General features: G+C 40.7%; 1 long non-coding RNA gene across 2 annotated transcripts in view; it reads right to left on the minus strand.

Moving 5' to 3' along the window:
* The window catches only part of Gm49890 (predicted gene, 49890), a 32,189-nt gene extending 13,191 nt beyond the window's left edge, over positions 1 to 18,998 (minus strand). Inside the window, exons 1-3 of one of the 2 annotated variants that reach the window (NR_132734.1) lie at positions 18,953 to 18,998; positions 15,797 to 15,998; positions 4,889 to 4,994 (exon numbers count right to left, since the gene is read on the minus strand). This is a non-coding gene — a long non-coding RNA (predicted gene, 49890). The remainder of the gene's footprint in view (positions 1 to 4,888; positions 4,995 to 15,796; positions 15,999 to 18,952) is intronic. The other variant, NR_132735.1, reaches the window with a different exon arrangement.
* Between the last annotated feature and the right edge of the window lie 264 nt (positions 18,999 to 19,262).

The raw sequence follows: 19,262 nt of genomic DNA on the forward strand, positions 1-19,262 counted from the left end.
GATCCAATAGTGAAAACCACATCTGAGCCCAGAGTCACCATTTCTAGTAAAATATAGCAATTTCCTGAATGGAAATTAAAATCGCGCCAAGGGGAGGCAGCTATTCACTTTCCAGGACTTCTGCTTACGTTTAAGCCTTTGGGCTGAGTGACCTTCTAGAGAGCTAGTTTAATTATTCACACATTTAGGTAAGGTATCAAGTCACTACATGGTTATTTCTAAATTATGACACCACTTCAAATAGTTCGGAAATGGCCCTAAACAAACATCTGCTTTAACGAGAACTCTGTATGAATGTGAAGGGGCATTTCCACTAACGATTATAAAACAGAAATACAGATCAACTCTGAAAAGTACTTAGTGTGCTTCTTTTTGCAGTATTAACTATCTAGCCAAGATTTCTCTTTGTAAAGGTAAATAAACATACCCACCTCATTAGTATGAAATTTTACTGTGTTTATACTGTATTTGGTTTTAAAATAAGTTGCTCTGTAACTTATTATCAGCCGAATATATATATACATGATTTGAATACCTACTTTATATATGTGTACATTTCTTGGGTGAAAAGGATTCATGCACAGAAATAAATTAAGCCTGATCTAGAAAATCACTTAAAGTCTTGGCATTTGTGGGAAATGATATTCAATTAACTACACCCATGACAGTCTCAATACATATGAAAGCCTACTGGCAGACAGACATTAAATTAAAAAAAAATCCCTAGCTTTGAAGATGTATCAAGATTGTAAGAATCAGAGGGCCAGGATGCTTGTTTCTAGACAGTGTCTTTTAGACATGACAGGGATGCTACACACCCATGAATTCTTGACAATCTGGCTGCCTAAATAAGACCTGCATACAAACAACACCCAGCTGACATTCCAACATGGACAGTGGAAATTTCACAGGGCTCTGCTTTCAGATGAAGAACCGGTGGCAGCAGAGACGGAGAACAGATCTTCTCCAGGGAGGAGCTCAGAAATAGCCTTAGGTTCTCCAATCTCAAATGCTCAGCCCTAAACTGGTGCGGCATGAGCCACCGAGGACACTCAGCAGGTTGTGTATATATATGCAACAATAATAACTATAGAAGAGGCCATGCATCTGAGAGGGAATGAGAGAGAACACAGGGGGAGTTGAGTGGGGAGAGAGGGGTAGAGATGACGTCAATATAGTACTCATGCAGAAGATGATCCAAAAACTTTAAAGAAAATTCTTTTCTTTAACGTATCTTAAGTAACGGTCAATAGCTTTAAGACATTTCATAATTTTAATTAGCTCTTTTAATAATAATTTTGACAGTCGGGCAGTGGTGGCACATGCCTTTAATCTCAGCACTCGGGAGGCAGAGGCAGGAGGATTTCTGAGTTCGAGGACAGCCTGGTCTACAAAGTGAGTTCCAGGACAGCCAGGGCTATACCGAGAAACCCTGTCTCGAAAAACCAAAGAATTAAAAAAATGAAAAAAAAAAAGGACTTTTCTGTTATTTCCCTCCTTTCCTTGTGTTTGGTAGTATTCCCTAAAGTTACAGTAACTGTTCAGAGACCCAGTGAATTTCACAATGTACTTAACAATCTGAGAGATCAATATTAACAGCACAAAAGCAGCCAGAGCTGGCTGGAGGGATAAACATCAAAGGAAAAAATTACTCCCTAAGGGCTCAGAATTGTAATATTTTACTGATAAATATGTCAAATTTCATGTATGTATTAAATATCAGCTTCTAAAAGTAGCTCATGAACAGCAAAGTATCCATCCATTCATTTAATCCAAGTTGGAAACTAACGGATTTAAGAATTTCAATTTCTGGGAAAACATCAAAATAGCTGTTCCCATATCCCTAGGTCCCCAACACATTTCTTCATCCTCCACAGCACACTCCTAGAACACTCAGGGGCAATATGAAAACTGTAACTCCAGGCCTTTCTTAAGTACCCTGTGTTTTAGACTCTTAACTGACCATGTAGAAATTTATCATACAAAAAGTCTAGTGCTGCTATGAATGGCTGGACATATTAATGTCAATCTCCAAAGAGCAGAGCAAAAAACATACAACAAAGCCAATTGGGGACAGAGGGATGACACAAGCTTAGCTACTGAGGCAGGATGTATATTTGATTGGGGCAAGTGTGGTCAGCTCTGGTTTGATCCTTCCCTCTAAGACAAATGGATTTTTTTTGTTAAGGGACTCATTCTTTGAGGTACATTTCTCTGAGGTTTAATAAAGTGCACGCCAGAACAGGTACCTTCTTGGACAAAGGTAACGCTGTTTTGTGCTCACATGCAAATGTGTTTTGCTGTGCCTCACTCGTAGATTATTTCCTGAAAAATGAAGTCCCACTTTAAGCAATGCTAGGAAACAATGAGACTTTACAGCCACTAGTGTGGGGAGATGGAGACTGAAGGCTCAGAACATCCATCGACAGTTATTTGAGCAGACTGGATAGTGGAATCCCTTTACTTAATTCAGAGAAGTGAAAGCTAGTCTCCATAAACACCCCTAATGTATGTGAAAGGCCAAATCTACACTAAGCGTACTCAGGATACACACTGTGGGTGGGGCTATGGTTCAAACTGGAAAGAGCAGTATGCAGATGTAGAAGGATGCCCTTGGTGAATGTCTTTCCCTTTGTTCCCCAAACCAAGACAAAGCTAGTAGCCACAAGTTTAGTTTAGTCTGGAAACTAAAGGAGTATGCAACTGAGACTAACTTTCTAAACTTTCCTCTGGTCCATTAAGTTCCCATGGGTGTTCATACAGAAACTGTCTTGGAAAATGCAAATCTGACTGTGGTGGGTTGAATGAGAATGTCAGTCCAAAGTTTAAACACTTAAATACTCAGTCCCCAGCTTGTGGAACTGTTTGGGAAGGATTAGGAGGTTGGCCTTAGAGGTGTGTCACTGGGGCAGGTTTTGAGGTTTCAAAACACACAAGGACACCATTCCCAGTGTGCTCTCCGGCCCCTGATCATGGATGAAATGTGAGCTTTCAGCTGTTCTGCCACCATGTTACTCCACCATTGTGGACTCTAACCCTCTGAAACTGTAAGCACAATTAAATGCTTTCTTTTATAAGCTGCCTTGGTCAAGGCGTTTTATCACAGCAACAGAGAAGCAAGGCACTGGCTTCTCTCTAACAAGGTTAGAGTTCAGGGACAATTACTTTCTGGCCATTTATGACACAATGGACACATTCCATACAAACTTGCTGCTTATCTTATCTAGGTAATCACCCTGTGAAATGTGTTGCCAGGACCTTTCATATATAAGATAACTAAGGGTCCAAGAGTCCAGTGTTCCACCTACAGCCACAGAGCTGAGAAAAGCAGAACCAATTTCAAGCCCAGTTCTGTTTCAGGGCAGAAACAAAGGGGGTTTTTCTTATCTAGTTTCTGAGCCCCTTCATTCTTTAAGGTTTCCAGGCACTCCCCCTTCTGTGAGCACCTTTCTCATCCTCAGTGCAGGGCTTTACTCCTCTCTCAACACTTTCGGAATAAAACAGAACCAACAATGAGGTCAAAGAGTGAAATGGTGTTTGCAGCTCCTAATCCTGGACAGTGGTCTTGTTCCCAGCACATGATATGTGGCACTGCATCTGCCTTCTGTGCTTGCTTTTGACCATGCTTCAAAACATTCTTGCTGTGTGACAAGACAATCAGGCCTTGTGGCTGTAAATCAGAACCCACCACTCTGGTGCCTAGGTGTGTAAATGCATGACTGTTTGCCTCCTCCAAGAACTTACTGAAGTCCACATTCTCTCCACAGAGGTGCTCATGACAGCACACTTGAAGTGCTGAAGGATGGCTGCCAAGATAAACAAGCTGCTCAGCCTTTCTATTAACAGGACTTAAACTAGTAAATGTGTTTGAGGATTTAGCTCAGTGGTAGAGCTTTTGTGTAGCAAGCACAAGGCCCTGGGTTTGGTTCTCAGCTCCAGGGAAAAAAAAAGACAAAAATAACAAAAACACCAAGGGGGCGGGGGGGGGGGAAAGCAAGCAAACAAACAAACAAACAAAACAAGATAAGTGTGTATGCAATTCCAAAACAAAACAAGCAAACAAAAAACAAAAGGGGTTGTGGGGAGAAAGAAAGGAGTGATTACATTTTTCATAGGAATCACTGTAAGAAAGGTATTCTACATTGTGACGTGTACCAAATGTGTTCAAGACTAAAACGATGTTTTGCAAAGCAAGAGGTCACTGTGAGCAACTCACTTTAACATTTTCCTACCCTCCCTTCTTTCATTTCTTAAATAACATTCACCCTAAATCAGACCCACAAAGCTGACTTCGTGATATCCCAGTGGGTCAGACCCCCATGCTGAAAGACTGCAGCATAGGACTATCAAATCCTGTGCTGTCACCACCTGCATCTCTTTCCCAGGACAGACAGCATTTATACTTCCCAACACTCTTTCAGAGTCCAGCCACACTACCATTCCCTGTAGTGCATATCACTTGGAAGGAGTCGGTATGAAGACATCACATAACTAATTACTATGGCGCCAGGGACCAGGGATAGCATAGCTAACTTCTGTTTGCCATCTTTGTATCTCCAGGGTTTGCACAGCATCCAACACATAGCAGGCATTCAAATATTGGCTAAAAATGGAAGAACAGGGCAGGCTTTGGCTCCATAGACCCTCTGAGGCCCTTTGGCCCCTCCGTATGCCACCATGCTATCATTAAATATAAATCTTTCAATGTCCAACCATCTTGAGTACTCAATGTCCCCACCCTGTTCTCTAGGCAACGCCTTGCACCAGTTATCTGCACAAAGCTACTTTGTAGGATATGTTTCTCTCTAGAAAAACTGGTTTAGAGCTAAAGAGCATGAAGATAAAATTAACAGATAAGCTGGTTCAAGAAAGAAGATGGGAAACTTACAGGCCGGAACCTAAGCTGGATACTGATGCCCAATCTCTCATTTCAACTCTTCAACAACGTGACCAATTTCACATCATTACCTCATTTTACTGGTAGGGAATCCAACCTTTAGAAAAAGAAAAAACAAAAAAACACAGGTCATGTGGTTAGCATGTTTGGCAGGGCTAGAATTTAAGTCAATCAATTTCAATGCCCCTCTCCCCCCAATACTCACCACCTGCTCTTGAAACTAAAATATAAAATTACAAAGAAACAATGACCAAAAACCTCAAACTCATTTGACTTATGTGAATCTAACAGGTTATCACACTGAATAAACAAAACCCAATACCTTAGTAATATACTTCATCATATAACTTTCCTTATTCTTTACCAAACCTTTGTGAGTTATTCATTACTGGGTATGTTTTTCTTGGCAGCTGTTAGTCTTGGCTGAGACATAAATTCTTACTGAGAAGCAATTGAGATATGTTAGGTTCTCTGTTACACAGAGAAAAGTAAGACTGTCCCTGTATGATGGGTCAAATCCAAGGGGACAATACATGAATTGGGGCAATTAAAAGAAGTTAAAAGCAGGTCAAAAATTGTGGCCTTTGGCTCTCACTAGAAGCAACATGAGGAAATGCTACAAAATAGAGTAATATGGGTCAGGTTTAACTCATATCCACCCCCACACAAGTACATTCTGATATGTCGACACAGGGCCTGCAGTGTGTAATTTGTCCAGTTAGAACCATGAGTCATCTTAAAGCCACTAAAAAGGTTCTTTTAAGAACGCACATCTCTGTTACAACTTTACAGCAGTAAATCTCAACCAGGAGCAATTCAAGGGGCGTCTGGCTATAGCTGAGGCTATTTCTGGTTGGCACAGCTAAGAGAACTGGAATGGTGCTAAACACTGTTCAGTGAATGGGCCCATCTCCCTCTTACAACCAATCACACAGCCAAGATGTGAGGAGTACCAAGGCAGAGAGCCCATGCTGCAGCCCTCTGTAAAACAGAGACGGTAAGAATGCCTGCCTGGATAGATGGGTTGTTGTGAGCCCTGGCCTGCTTTATGTGAAGCATTTAGAACACCCTTCTTGTAAATAATGAACAGAGATGCATTCAACTGTTTGCCTGCACATCACATGAATGCCTGGTATCCACAAAGGCCAGAAGACAACATCAGATCCCCGGAGACTGGAGGTAAAGATGGCTGTAAGCACCCATGTGGGTGCTAGGAACTGACTTCAGGTCCTCTGCAAGTAGTTCTAAATGGTGAGCTTTATTTAATATGTTTAATAAACAAAATATACTGGCCCAGTTTTTTACAAGGGATGTGACCAGTGGGTCCTATTTATAACTTTGTAGAAAATACTCCACACCAAAAAAAAAAAAAGGCTACTGTGTTAGAAAGGCAAGATTACCCATTTATAGACTCTTGGGTCTACCATTTACCCTTCCAGGAGCCTTGGTAAATATCCTACCTTCCCTGGCCACGATAATCATTAGCCCCAAAGAGAATCTGGATCCTTCCAGATTTAAAATTTTCTGTGTGTGTTTGTGTGTGTGTTTGTGTGTGTGTGTGTGTGTGTGTGTGTGTAGGGGGCTTGCACATGTGTGTGCAGATGCATGTGTTCATGACCACATATGCACAGGGCAAAGAAGTATGTTGGGTGTCTTCCTCTATTGTTCTAATGCTATGTTTTGAGACATCATCTCCCACTAAACATGAAGCCAGCCTTTAGACTAACCTGGCTGGAGAGAATTCTACTCAGATCCTCCTATCTGCAACACTGGAGTTACAGGTTACAGGTATGCATGGCCATGCCAGGCTCTGTATGCGGATGCTGACGATTTGGACCCATGTCCTCTTGCTATATGGTGCTTACAGTTGTTCCACTTAAACCCATGCTTTCTCAATGGTAAGGCCACCATGATCAAACGAACTGAAGAACAATGCCAATTCCCAAGATGATCATTCCTCTAAATATCTGTTATTGAGGAACCTCAAATATCCAGCATTTGAGATGAGCACGATATAGACATTAAATATTAGATTATCTGCTGTGCTTTGCAGATGAATCCCATGTCTTTAAAACATAAAGTAGAACCAGAAGACTTTCGATGCGACAGTAGCCTCAAAAGATACTGCCGCACAAGCTTCTCAATTACTTCTTATAAGATGCTAAGTCAGCAGAGAGTACGGCCCAAGACCAAGACCTAAGACCTAAGACCTAAAGCAGCTGAGGACGGATACACACTGTGTTAAAGGTCCAAGCAGTGCTGTGCTTCAGGGATGAGCAGAGGCCCCTGGGGGGCAGAGCAGTCTCAGTCCCCGTCCCTTTTATGGGTGAAATGCATTATGGCAAGTATATGAAATTTAAAAGTAAAGTGCAAACATCTGCCTTTTGTGTGTCTTTCCAGATAAGCTCTCTGATGGTCCCTGTCTGGGTGCTGTCTAGGTGCCCAGAAGGTATTTACCCAAGACTGTGTGTGTCAGTTGCCATTCACTAGGGCCATCACCCTCTGAGCTGGCTGGCACAGTTTGACCTGCACCTTGGACAGACAGAAATGGTCCTTTCCTGGACTACGGAATGAAGCACTATGCCTTAGATCACACAAGCCATTGTTTTCACTATATTAAAAACATGTACTGCCATGGCAGGATTTTTTTATCATTATTATTATTATTAAATGTGAGTTCTGGGATTTGAACTCATGTCTTCATGCTTAAAAGGCAAGCACTTTCTACCTACTTACTGAGTTATCTCAAGTCCCTATATGTGATTCTTTATTAATAGATTGAAGACAGGTCTAATAGCAGTTCTCATGATTACCATAATGTTGAAGGTATGCAATACATAAGTCATTTCAAGTATCAGGAACAGCTGTAATATGATATTAAAGTATCCAAATACACCCCCATAAAGTCACCACAGTTGTGGTAAATATGACAAAATTCTAAGTTTCAATCAGAGATTAGTAAAAGCCAATATAATTTTTATAGCTTTACCAACCACATGCCACCATGAATTCTATCCAAACTCCCCCATGATCTACAGACTCTAGGTAGGAAACCTGGAATTCAGATAACTTTCTAAGGGTTTAAAAACTTTGAACAATGAAAAGAACAAAAACACAGATCTATCCTCTTGTCTAATTTCTTTCTCACAAGTAATTCCAAAAGACTCCTCCTCTGCTACAGAACTGTGCATATACACAATTTTTGCATATATAAACTCATTTGATATTTATTCTCTGTGTGAAAGCCATCAGTTTAGTTTAATCTCACTTAAGAAATGAGGAAGGCAGAGTAGAGTTTTAAGTTTTGTCTAAGTTTACACATACAGAAGCTAAGTGCTGAGCGGGGACTAGAACCCTTCGGCTTGGCGTCTGATGTCTGTGCACAGTCCCTAAACTCTGATTGGAAGCTATGAGGGGCAGTGTGGAGTGCTATTATACATGGTGAGGCCGTTCCGGCCACAGCACCCTTTAAGTGGCCTGCTGCTCAGACTGAGCAGTCAGTCCTGGTAGCTAGTGGGCAGTCTGTGCTGCTTTCTCTGCGCATTCCCATAGATGACCATGCATAATCTAGTGTTATTTTCTAGAATGCTACGCGCTCGCATTCTGGGAATTCCATTTCTGATAATGATACTGTTTGTTCTGGTGTTTAATTTCAGTGCTACAAGTTTTTGTGTACCCCCTAATTTCCACAGGCAAAGACAATGTCTTCCCATTTGCAAATTACTTTATATTCTTTTGTGTAGGGTTTGGTTGTCCTTGGGATGTTTTTTCCCTATAACCAAGCTCTCAAGCTCTCAGAAATTTTGCTTTCCTGGAATATATTCACTATGATCCAATGAATACCAAAAGGTACTCAATGAAAAACCCTAAAGCTCTAATATTTTTGCTGTCTAAATGTCATTTGTACAATATGAAATTTATATACTACATTTATATTTTTAATTTAAAATCTCCATTTTTTCACTTTTTTTGTTTTGACCTTTGAACTTAATTTGATCTCTCTCTACAAATGAATATTTTTAATATTCATCCATATTAAAGCTCTCCTCCATAATGTTATTATTGCTTTATTTAACCTTCAAACTCTGTCCACTCTTTGGTCAGATGTTTCTGCTTTTTACCACATCTCCCACACTGGTTTTCAGACAACAACATGTTAGCTTTGAAGGGGGTCTTTATGTTTGTACAAGACCTTTACCTATCATAAAATACAAACTAACTTGTCAAGAAGACATAGTTGAGAACTTAAATTCAAGTCGTGCTGAGCCTGGAAAGTCAGGGTATGTTGTATGTTAACACACATACGCCATGACACACATGTGACAAAGGACAGCTTGCAGGAGTCAGTTGGTTCTTTCCACCATATGAGTTCTGGGACAGAACTGAGAACATCAGCTGTGACAGGCACCTTTATACACTGAGCCAGCCTGCTACTATACTATTACCCACACAGACATTAGAACTTTCAAAGTATCAAAAAAATAAAAATAAAGTTATCCTTTTATTCAAGGTTCAGGAGAAAATTGTTCTGTGTGTTTTTCATGGAATGACCACCAGAGACAATTTAGAATCCATCTAAACTTGATTCCCTAACCCACCACTTTACATGTGGGTCCTAAGCTATTACTTTACTTATAGTAATAGTCTGTCTATCTCCTATACCTTTATGGATGTGGACTTGAGGCTTGAACCAATTCTAAAATTTAAGAAAGAACACACACACTACAATATAATGACTCTCAAACCAACTTAAAAAAATAACAAATAATCTGCTTAAATATCATTATATACAGCAAATTAAAAGCAGAGGTGAGATAGGAAACACACAGACTGCACCGTTTAGGAGATTTCTGAAATCTTTAATCTTTCCAGGCCAGTTTTCCAGTCTGTAAAATAAAAACGATCACGGCAGCTAAATCACGAGAACTGTGGAGAAGGTCTCCCATAGTACACACAAAGCATGGGGCACAGAAAACCATCAGAAGATGAAGACAACTCTACAGTCAGTACTGCTCTGCCAACAAGACAGGTGAGACACATATTTTATTTGATTTTGACAAAAAGCTCTGGGTGATATTGATTCTCTGGTCCAAGAAGGCAGTTCTGTATCCGTGTTAATGAGATGGGTTCTGAACTACAAGTGAATAACAATGACAAGCTGTTTTTATATTTTAATATGTCCAGCACACATTATTTTTAGCTTCACTAATTAGTGCTAAAGCTTGTCAATCCGCCAGTTATTTCTAAATACACAGTTTTCTTACCGCTTCTAATTTAGTAAATTTCAGGGGAAAAAAAAACCTACGAACACTTGTAATTGGTAAAATGAATTCTTCAAAACAAAGACTGGCTTTAAATGAATTTGTTCCTTAACTGAGACTTACTTTTCCATTTTTATTTATTGTTTTGATCAATTGTTAAGTAAAACAAAATTCTGGACATCAGCTTTGAAAAATTATCAAATACATTTATCAATAAAGGAAAGTAGAGCTTTCAAATTCATCCTCTTTGTCATTACTTCAAATACATGGGCATTTCACCAGGACTTGAAAACCCCCAAACAGGAAAAATCATATTAAAGATTTAGTGCTTCAAAAATTAATCTGACTGGTCTTTACTTTACATTTTCCTCATTTTATCTTCATTTATTTCTCTTTTTCATCAAAATATTCTCAGCTACTGGTGGTTGAAAGTGATAAATCACAAAAAGCAAGCATCTCTGAGCTAATTTGACTCAATATTTAATAAGATCAAGAGGACTTAAGTGAAATTTTCCTTTTATATAAAACTAAAAATTTGTCTCCAGGAGTTAAAGTGTTATAAAACTGTGACTGCTCAATTACTAAAAGCAAATAGAAGCTAGCCATCACACATCAATCTAGGTATATCTACTTATCTGTTACTTTGAAATAAAATCCAACCTTTTTCTTTGCTTGCACATAAAACCTCATCTTAATCCTATCTCTGAAGCCCCCGAGGGCTTTAGTCTGCCACTGGAGATGACTGGGTACCGAGAGGTGTTTCAGAGTTACTGAAGTCAGGATGAAATCTGACTTCACTTTAAAAAAAAATATTTTTTAAGTTTAATTAGATTCCACACTCTATCCATTTGAGAGAGAGAGAGAGAGAGAGAGAGAGAGAGAGAGAGAGAGAGAGAGAGAGAGAGAGAGAGAGAGAAGGAAGCCGGTCAGTTAGTTTTGAGTTATGGCACAGAACAGGACAGGACAGGACTCACCAGGCAACAGAATGACCGGCAGAAACATGAAAGTTCTGGTCTAAAGCTACTCCTCATTTAAAAGGCTCCACTCACCTGTAGAGCCGAAGGAGTCAGACTCCCATCTGTCCAGACACTCACACTTTTAATCTGGTTTTGCTTTATTTCGGTGATGGGGATTGAACCCAGGGCTTTGTAGGTACAGAGCAAAGTCACTGTTGTTATTTAAGACTCACAAAAGAATTTGATCACTGGCGTTGTGATGATCACTAAACAGCCAGGCTTAAGTCAGGAAACAGTTAACAATCTCCACAGGTGACTCAATAGCAACTCTGTGAAGAGGACTATATCTATAGCACACTATAATTTAGCAATCTCAGACTGTGTTAGGTAGTAGCTCTCATGAGTTGGATTCTGGGCTATCAGTCCCTTGCCTGTATTAAAACACTAGATTCTAAACAATTTTTAACAGAGACGTATAGAAATATTGGTCTCGACTAGACATTGCATGCTATACTTAAATCAGAGAGAGAGAAAAAAATCACTCAGCCCACAAGTTGTGGAGCACGACTTTCAGGGCTGAATTCTCTTAAGTTATGCAACACACATTCAGCTTATTAACATGGTCAAAGTCTACCTGAAATTGTCAGAGATAACTAAAGGAAGGTTTCAATTGTCAGGTTAGAATGGCTTTTAGACACAGTAGGTTTCTCCCACCACCGCCATCCCGGTTCGAGATCAGAATTACTTCCAAAGGGCATCAACTTAAAACACAATGAAGACAGTCCATCAAAGAATAACCTCAGCAGAAAACTTAAACCAATTTAATAGCTAAAATTCACTACTTTATACCTTTCCCATCTTCCAAATTATATAAGCATAAGTAAATCTCTCTCTCTCTCCCTCTCTCTCTCTCACACATACACACACACACACACACACACACACACACACACATGAGCACGCACGAACAACTACAATGCAAACTGTAAAAAAACTCAACATAAGTGAAAAGCCTAAATATATTCTGAGCCACAGACTCCTACCCACTACCCACCCTAGAGGACTTATAATTAAATCATACTATGTCTTGATTTCGTCCCAATTACTTTGAAAGCAGCTTCAATAAGGCTACAGCCTATACACAAATGGCACTAATTTCCCCATCTGGGTATAAGTCTTTTAACTCCAGTTGTTATGCCCCTGGCAAGGAAGTAAAACTGAGTTAGACCACGGACTGGATCTGCTGTGGAGCACAAGCTTCCGCTTTGCAAATGGCAGAGCTGACTCTTGTCTGTCCTGTCTTCTCTCAGACTCAGTAAAGGGGAGTGGGGTGAAGACTCTCAGACTTGTGGATCTGTGTCACGAAGACTCAGGCTTATACAGCAGAAAGAGGATCAACACGCATTGCTTGTTTTCTGAACGCTCCCCACCCCCGCTTCCCCCGCCTCAAGTTTCTTGCATCAGAATGATGTGTCAGAGACATCACAAAGCAAGAAATGGAAGTGGACCAAAGAAGATCATAGTATGAGCATTGGCAGTCATGTACATTGCATTTTCCCTGCTAAAAGTGTAGTTTTAAATTACTAGGACAATTATTGTTTTGCTCAGAAGATTGGTGCTATTTGGGATATTAAAATAATGGTGTCTCAAAAGAGTATTTCTCTGAAAATAGAAATCACCTAGCGAATTCTCTGTAATCTGCAAGTTGGCTTCAAGTGCTCAGTAGCTAGGATCGGCTAGAAAATACGAAACAGAACATACTTGATAAAGCCAGAATCAGGGTTTCAAGGTTATTGGAAGAGGACTTTCCCCCCTCTGCTGTCATGCATGCAATAACTGTATATTGCTTAAAATGTTAATCCCAGGAAAAGCAGAAGGTCCTAGAGAATGAATCTACAAGTAAATCTTGACCCTACACTCTACCTTTTAACCTCCTTACTCCTGAAGTCAACACAGATTTCCCCCACACCCATGTGCAATGGAAAGCTTCCTCCATCATCTCCAACCTCCTCCCAAGTTTGTTTGTTTTTTTTTTTGTTGTTGTTGTTTTGTTTTTTTAAGCCTGGAGTGAAAGACAGCCGGAGACTCTACAAATGAAGCAAGCACATTAGGGTACTTACATGTACAGATTAAATAACTGATCTACTTTCTATACAATTTACTGTCATTGTTTAAAAGCCCCCAGTGAAAATGTAGCTCAAAATGCAAAGATCAAATTTCACCATTTCTTTTACTTAAGCTGCATCTATTCTAGATTCAACAAAAGTTTTTTTTTCCCTACATTGCAGAACTATGTAATAACAAAATTTATCACTCATTAAAACTTTTGAGACATTTGGGGGTTACTTTTTAAGCAACTAGTTATTAAATATATCAAGAAGATGTTTTAAAGCATTATTACTAGCCCTTTCTTGTTTATGATTAGAGAATTATCTATCCTAAAATGCCTTCAAATTCCATATTGTCTTTTAATACTATATTTTATCCCTTAAATGTTAGTAATCAGAGGTTACATTTTCGCCTTTTTACGTTTAAAGTTAAGAGCCCCCACAATGTTCAAATGATAAAAATACTTAGACACAAGTAATGCAATTGTGGCAATTACGAAGAATTTAATGTTTTCTAATCTCAAGGCGTCAATATTCCCAGCAAAACACATTTAACAAAAACCTATCACTGAAGAAAATTATTGTTAAAACAAATCAATTAATGTTCTATAAGTACCCTAAATAGTTAACAACGGTATTTAATATAGCTTCAGTTCTGGGGCAAATCAAGAAAAATGATTTCAAAATGAGGGGAAAATGATACACATTTCTTGTTCTCCATTTTTTTCCACTTCCATTTTTATAAAGATATTCAAATAGTAGATGTCTCATAGCTTTCGTCCTATAATAACCTATTTAAAACAAGCCGAGTCCACACTGTCCGTCAAGGATTTAGTCACTACTATGTACTCTTCAGAATTTATAAAACTTCAAGAGCCTTCTAGGCTCTTCTAGCTTTCAGGCTTCTTGCTCTCTCTCACATCAACCATGAAGGCAATACCTACGTATAAAATAAAGACCTAATATGATGTAAAAGAAAAGTTTCCAGAAGGCCCACCCCACCTCCAAAAAAAAGTCTATTAAACACGAATCAAAAATGCCTATTTGGGGACCCAACCTAGTTTTCAAGAGGCCCTGTACAAGTTACAAAGGAGAAAGGAAGCGAACTATATTACTTCCTTGGTGGGGGACAACCGCACAATATTATTTTAAGCCTTTTTTTTTTTGATGATAAAAATCAAAATAAAATACCTACGGAACTGCCTCTGGAGATACTGAACAATAACCAGAATGACAGTGGGAAACAACTTAAAAAGTTAGCTCCCCTCCAACCAAACACGAGAAACTCAATAAACCTAAAGTCGAGCGTCACTTTTAAATCACTTAAAACAAAAATCAAGTCAACCAAAACTTTCTCAAAACAAATGATAAAACTGAGCATTGTCGAAACTCCCGTTCACCAAGTATTTTAATCCACAGGTAATAAACTCCCGCAAAATAAATAAATAAATAAAAATAAAAAATTCGTGCCTACTTCCCCCTCTAATTCCACTTCAAAGGTGCCAGGATTTCAATGAGGAAGCTGAAAGACGGGATTCGGATTCCAGAAGCAGTCCCCAGGCAGGAGGGCCACAGCTCCAACCCTTGGTGCAGGTTGTGAGCCCCATTGCCTGTCCCTGTCCTTTAGCTCTTTAGGAGGCCACCTAAGCTTGTTTCGCTGCTCCCTACGCGGCCACTGCCTGGCTGAGGAAACCCTGCAGCAGCCGAGGAGCCGGCCCTTCCAAGGGAGGGTCACGGAGAGAAGGGGCAGGAGCTGACGAACATCCTTCATCCTTTTTCCACCATACGAGTACGAACTGAAAACAAGCGAATCCTCGGCTGTGGGGGTTCTCACCGCACGCCTCGTTTCTGTGCACTCCACCGGAGAAGCCCCCGGGAAGTTTCCAAAGCACCCAGAGTTTGAAATGGTGCGTGGGCAACGCGGGGACTCCCCAGCGGAGAGCGCTCCAGCACGCACGCCGCGCTCTGCTTCCCTGCGCGCTCGAGGATCGCGCGCGGCCCGAGCGTGTGGCCGAGCGCGGGTGGCTGTGCGGGACCGCGCCTCCGCTCCCCACGCGCGCCGCCGAGCCGCCTCGTCCCTCGGCTCCCACCAACCCCAGGGTGGCTCGCCGCGCGCCCGGGCCCGCTTACCTGCGGCCTCCACGCACCCCGCGCGCGCCTCTGCGTCCCGCGTTGTGCGCAGGTCGAAAGAAAGCGCCGCGGGCTGTGCCACCTCCGCGCGCCCACACCTGCCGCGCGGCCCGACGCCCCGCCCCGGCCCCGCCCCGACGGGACCGGCCGCGCCTCCGCCCGGCCAGCACCAGCTGCAGCCGGCGCAGCTCCCGAGCGCCGCGGCTAGGCAAGGTTCGCGACAGTCACCGCTGGGGCGGCAGCCACCGCGTGGCAACCTGCGCGAGCCCCGGCATTCTTGACCAGCAGGCCAGCGGCGATGCTGGCAGGGGTCTTCAGAAACCCTGGCGACTGGTGCAGCCCAGGGATCCAATGGCGTTCAAGCCGGAGGGGAGCTCTCCCATCCCTGGCATCCTGGTCTTGGCTGCCTTGAGGCCTTCCTGGACGTTTTTTTTCTGTACCCACCTGCTCCGGATCTTGTTCTTGAGCAGCCTGAGTGCTGCTCTCTGAATCTCTTTACTGGCGTTGCCTTTGTATGAATGCTCCCGTGCACTGCCCTGTCTCCAAGCACGTCATTTTTATTGTCCGATGAGATTCATGTTTAATACTAGAGCGTACAAGCAGAGACATGCGCTTTCCCAATCCTTTCCATGTAAGTTTCAATTACCTAAAAGGTAGAGGTTAGGTTGCCCATCTTGGAAATTCTCAAGCAAATACAGAATTATACACAGCAACATATTTTTTTTTCTGTAGTCTGCAAGCACAGCATGAGGCCTTTTACACTGATTTAAGAGGGTGGAAATTGTCTTTGTACAAGTAAATGCAATTACATTTTAGCAAAAGTCCCATTACCCACCAAGAAAAATTCTACAAGTGGGGTGAGGAAAGGAGACGAATAAAATTCATGGTGATGTTTAATTAATGATGAGATAACATCTCAGTGTAAAAAAAAAATCACATATTCAAACCAGGTGAAAATTACTCACCAGATGTTCCTTAATGAGGTGGTACTCATTTGCTTAGCCGACTACAGAAAAGACAAGCCAAATAGGGTTGATTTATTACACAAATTACACTAACATGCATATATATGAGCTTAAGACTTATGTGAGAAACTCGGGTTTAATTTTTCCTTATGAAGCAGGTGCATAAAATGTTTTTTTTTAATGCTCTCTCCTACACCCAAGTTATGTGTGTTAAGGTCGTGATGATTAATGGTTAACAGTGTTGAATGCACAATGGTAGGAACCATTACACTTCACCTGAAAATGGCTCTGACTCATGAACTCCATTTTGAAGAACTGAAAACTCTCAAGGTTGATCCACTACCTTGATCAAAAAATAAGAATCGGCAGTCAAACATGTCACTATTAAAGTAATTGTGAAGTTTTTTTGAAGTTAGCTTTAAAGTTTATAGTCTGAGTGCAGAGGGGGGAGAATCAAATACCCCCAAATCATGAAAAGCAAGCCTTAAAATGAGAATCTAGAAAGAGCTAAGTGTTTGTCTATCCATAGAAAACCCAAAAGCATGCTTTGAAGTGCAAAAATATTACTCTAATTTTATTTATTGAATCAGGATGTTGTCAAATGTAAGTGGCCATTTAAACATAATTCTTTTGGTGAAATGGGAAGGGGGGGTGGTAATATAAACCCGGCCAGGAAAGACTCAAACTCCAACAGAAAACCTAATAGATGAGCAACTACAGGCACTTCATTTATGGGACTTTTTTTCTTTAAGGTTTAAGCAGAAGTCTAAATTACTATTACAGATGAAACTGCTTAATGCTTATCTAAAATTATATAGCATGATACTTTGAATAGCAAATAATCAAAAAAAGATAATACATTTCAAATTATAAACATCAATGTAAAGAAAAACAAACATTTGTCTTTCAGGCTTTGATCCAGGCAGACAAGTTATTTGTCCCCCAAACAAATACATAATTTTGAACACCCAAGTGCTACACAAAGCATAGAAAAGAGGCCCCCTTCTCACCCATTAAAGTTCCGATGGGCTTGTGAACGGAACATAGCAAACAGTTTCAGTGTTGGCTGCTCACCCAACCCATTGGAAAGGTTGCCAGTTTCTTAGACTTTAAATATGATTTTTAAGAAATATTTCTTTTTAATGGGAAAAAAACCTAACAGGCAACATAACAGCTCTCTTCCCATAGTGTTCCCATCTGTTAAAACTAGACGGTGGCGGATGAATATCTGAGAGTATTCTCAAGTGTCGTACAGTTAAAGATAAGATGAAAGTAAATGGAAAAAAATATGTGATTAATAAAACAGTAAAGCTTTCAAAAACAAATGTGGTTCCTCATTTGTCCTTAGGAAACATAAAGTTTTCAGATGTTTAAAAGAATCTTCTTCTAGCTTTAATTTTTTTTGAAAGCTCCAATCCCATGCCTTTTATTTTTGATAGTATTAGGTGTAGAAGGAGGGGTGGGAGGAATGCATTTTGGGTTATGTGTGCAGTGAGACACGAATAACCCTAATGGAGACAGTGCGCACTCTTCACATGGGATAGCATGGGTAAATAGCAGCAAGCCAAGGCTGTCATCTGACACCATGTCCTTTATTCCATGCTGAGGTTTAGAATGTCACTTCATACAATAGTGTTGTTTTCTCTAAATATTCTATCTCACCTAATTTCCATACAGAAGAACAGTTAAGGAAATACATGAATTATTGAAATAAACTGAGTGAGGTAGAAAAAGAATCATATTTAAGTTTGTTTCTTAGATGGATTTTTATAGAAATGTGTTCAAAAGGTATTTGGTTCTATTCCATTTTACATAAAACGAGCCGTCTGGACAGCTCGGGTAAGGGAGCTTGCCTAGGGATCCAACTTTAATTCCTAGACCCACATGATGGAAGGAATGACCCACTCCTACCAGTTATCCTTTGACCTCCACCTGTATGCCACGGCTTGTACCTGTGCATGTACACACACACACACACACACACACACACACCCTTCGCAGGCTAAGTAGATAAATAAATATAATATTTTTAAAAATTGAAATGACATCTTTGGATCGCCTTTAGTTACATAAAATTTATCAAATGCTGTATCAGTTTCCAGAATCTTTCAGCCTTGCTCATCCAGCTCCCATTTTAGGAGCTGTCAGGAGACTTCTCTTTATTGAAAATGTAGTGAGTAACACCAGCTGCTCACACACAGTGGCTAACATGCACACGGCTCTGAATTTCTCTCACAAACAAATCTTTCTGATCCCGGGCCTTGCTCATCTTTGAATCATCGGTGTTTTGAATCCACAAAGGGTAACAATGAGAAGGAAGTAGTTCTCAACTGCAAACACACGAGGAAGCTTAGAATAGGTCTACACAGACTTGATATCAATTACTAACTGGGCTGTGACAGTGTAAGTTTTGGTACGATCTCACTCTGAGTTCATCTCTTGAAAGCAATATCATGATAGCTTCAGCCTGGCTCCGGGCTTCGGATGCAAATCATCATCACTCATTACTTATAATTTGCTTCACAACTTACAGAGACATCAGATGTTAAGTACCACAAAAGCAGAGAAACATTGAAACCCAGCTGTAATAAACGTAAGATCATTCCAAAGAAAAAAAGTCAGTTATTCTTCTTACCCAAACCCTGGTGATGGCTTCCCCGTCTGTTAGCTTTAGGTTACGTGAGTGATGACTGAGTGAGGTAAGGATATAGATGGGAGAGCATGGGAGGGGCTGCTGGGAAGGGCTTTGTGCAGTAGATGTGTAGGATTGGATCCACAGTTAGAGACTTCCCACTCACTAAGAGTGCACCACAGACTAGCAGCACTGGCCTCCCTGGGAGCTTGCAGGAGACAACTGCTGAGCCAGGACTGGCTTTTCAAGATGCCCGTTCTTCAAAGTACACACCAGTGTCTGGCAAGCGCTGCCCACTGAGACCAAGAACTGA

The sequence above is a fragment of the Mus musculus genome, chromosome 4 (assembly GCF_000001635.26).
Source record: "Mus musculus strain C57BL/6J chromosome 4, GRCm38.p6 C57BL/6J".
Taxonomy (NCBI): Eukaryota; Metazoa; Chordata; class Mammalia; order Rodentia; family Muridae; genus Mus; species Mus musculus.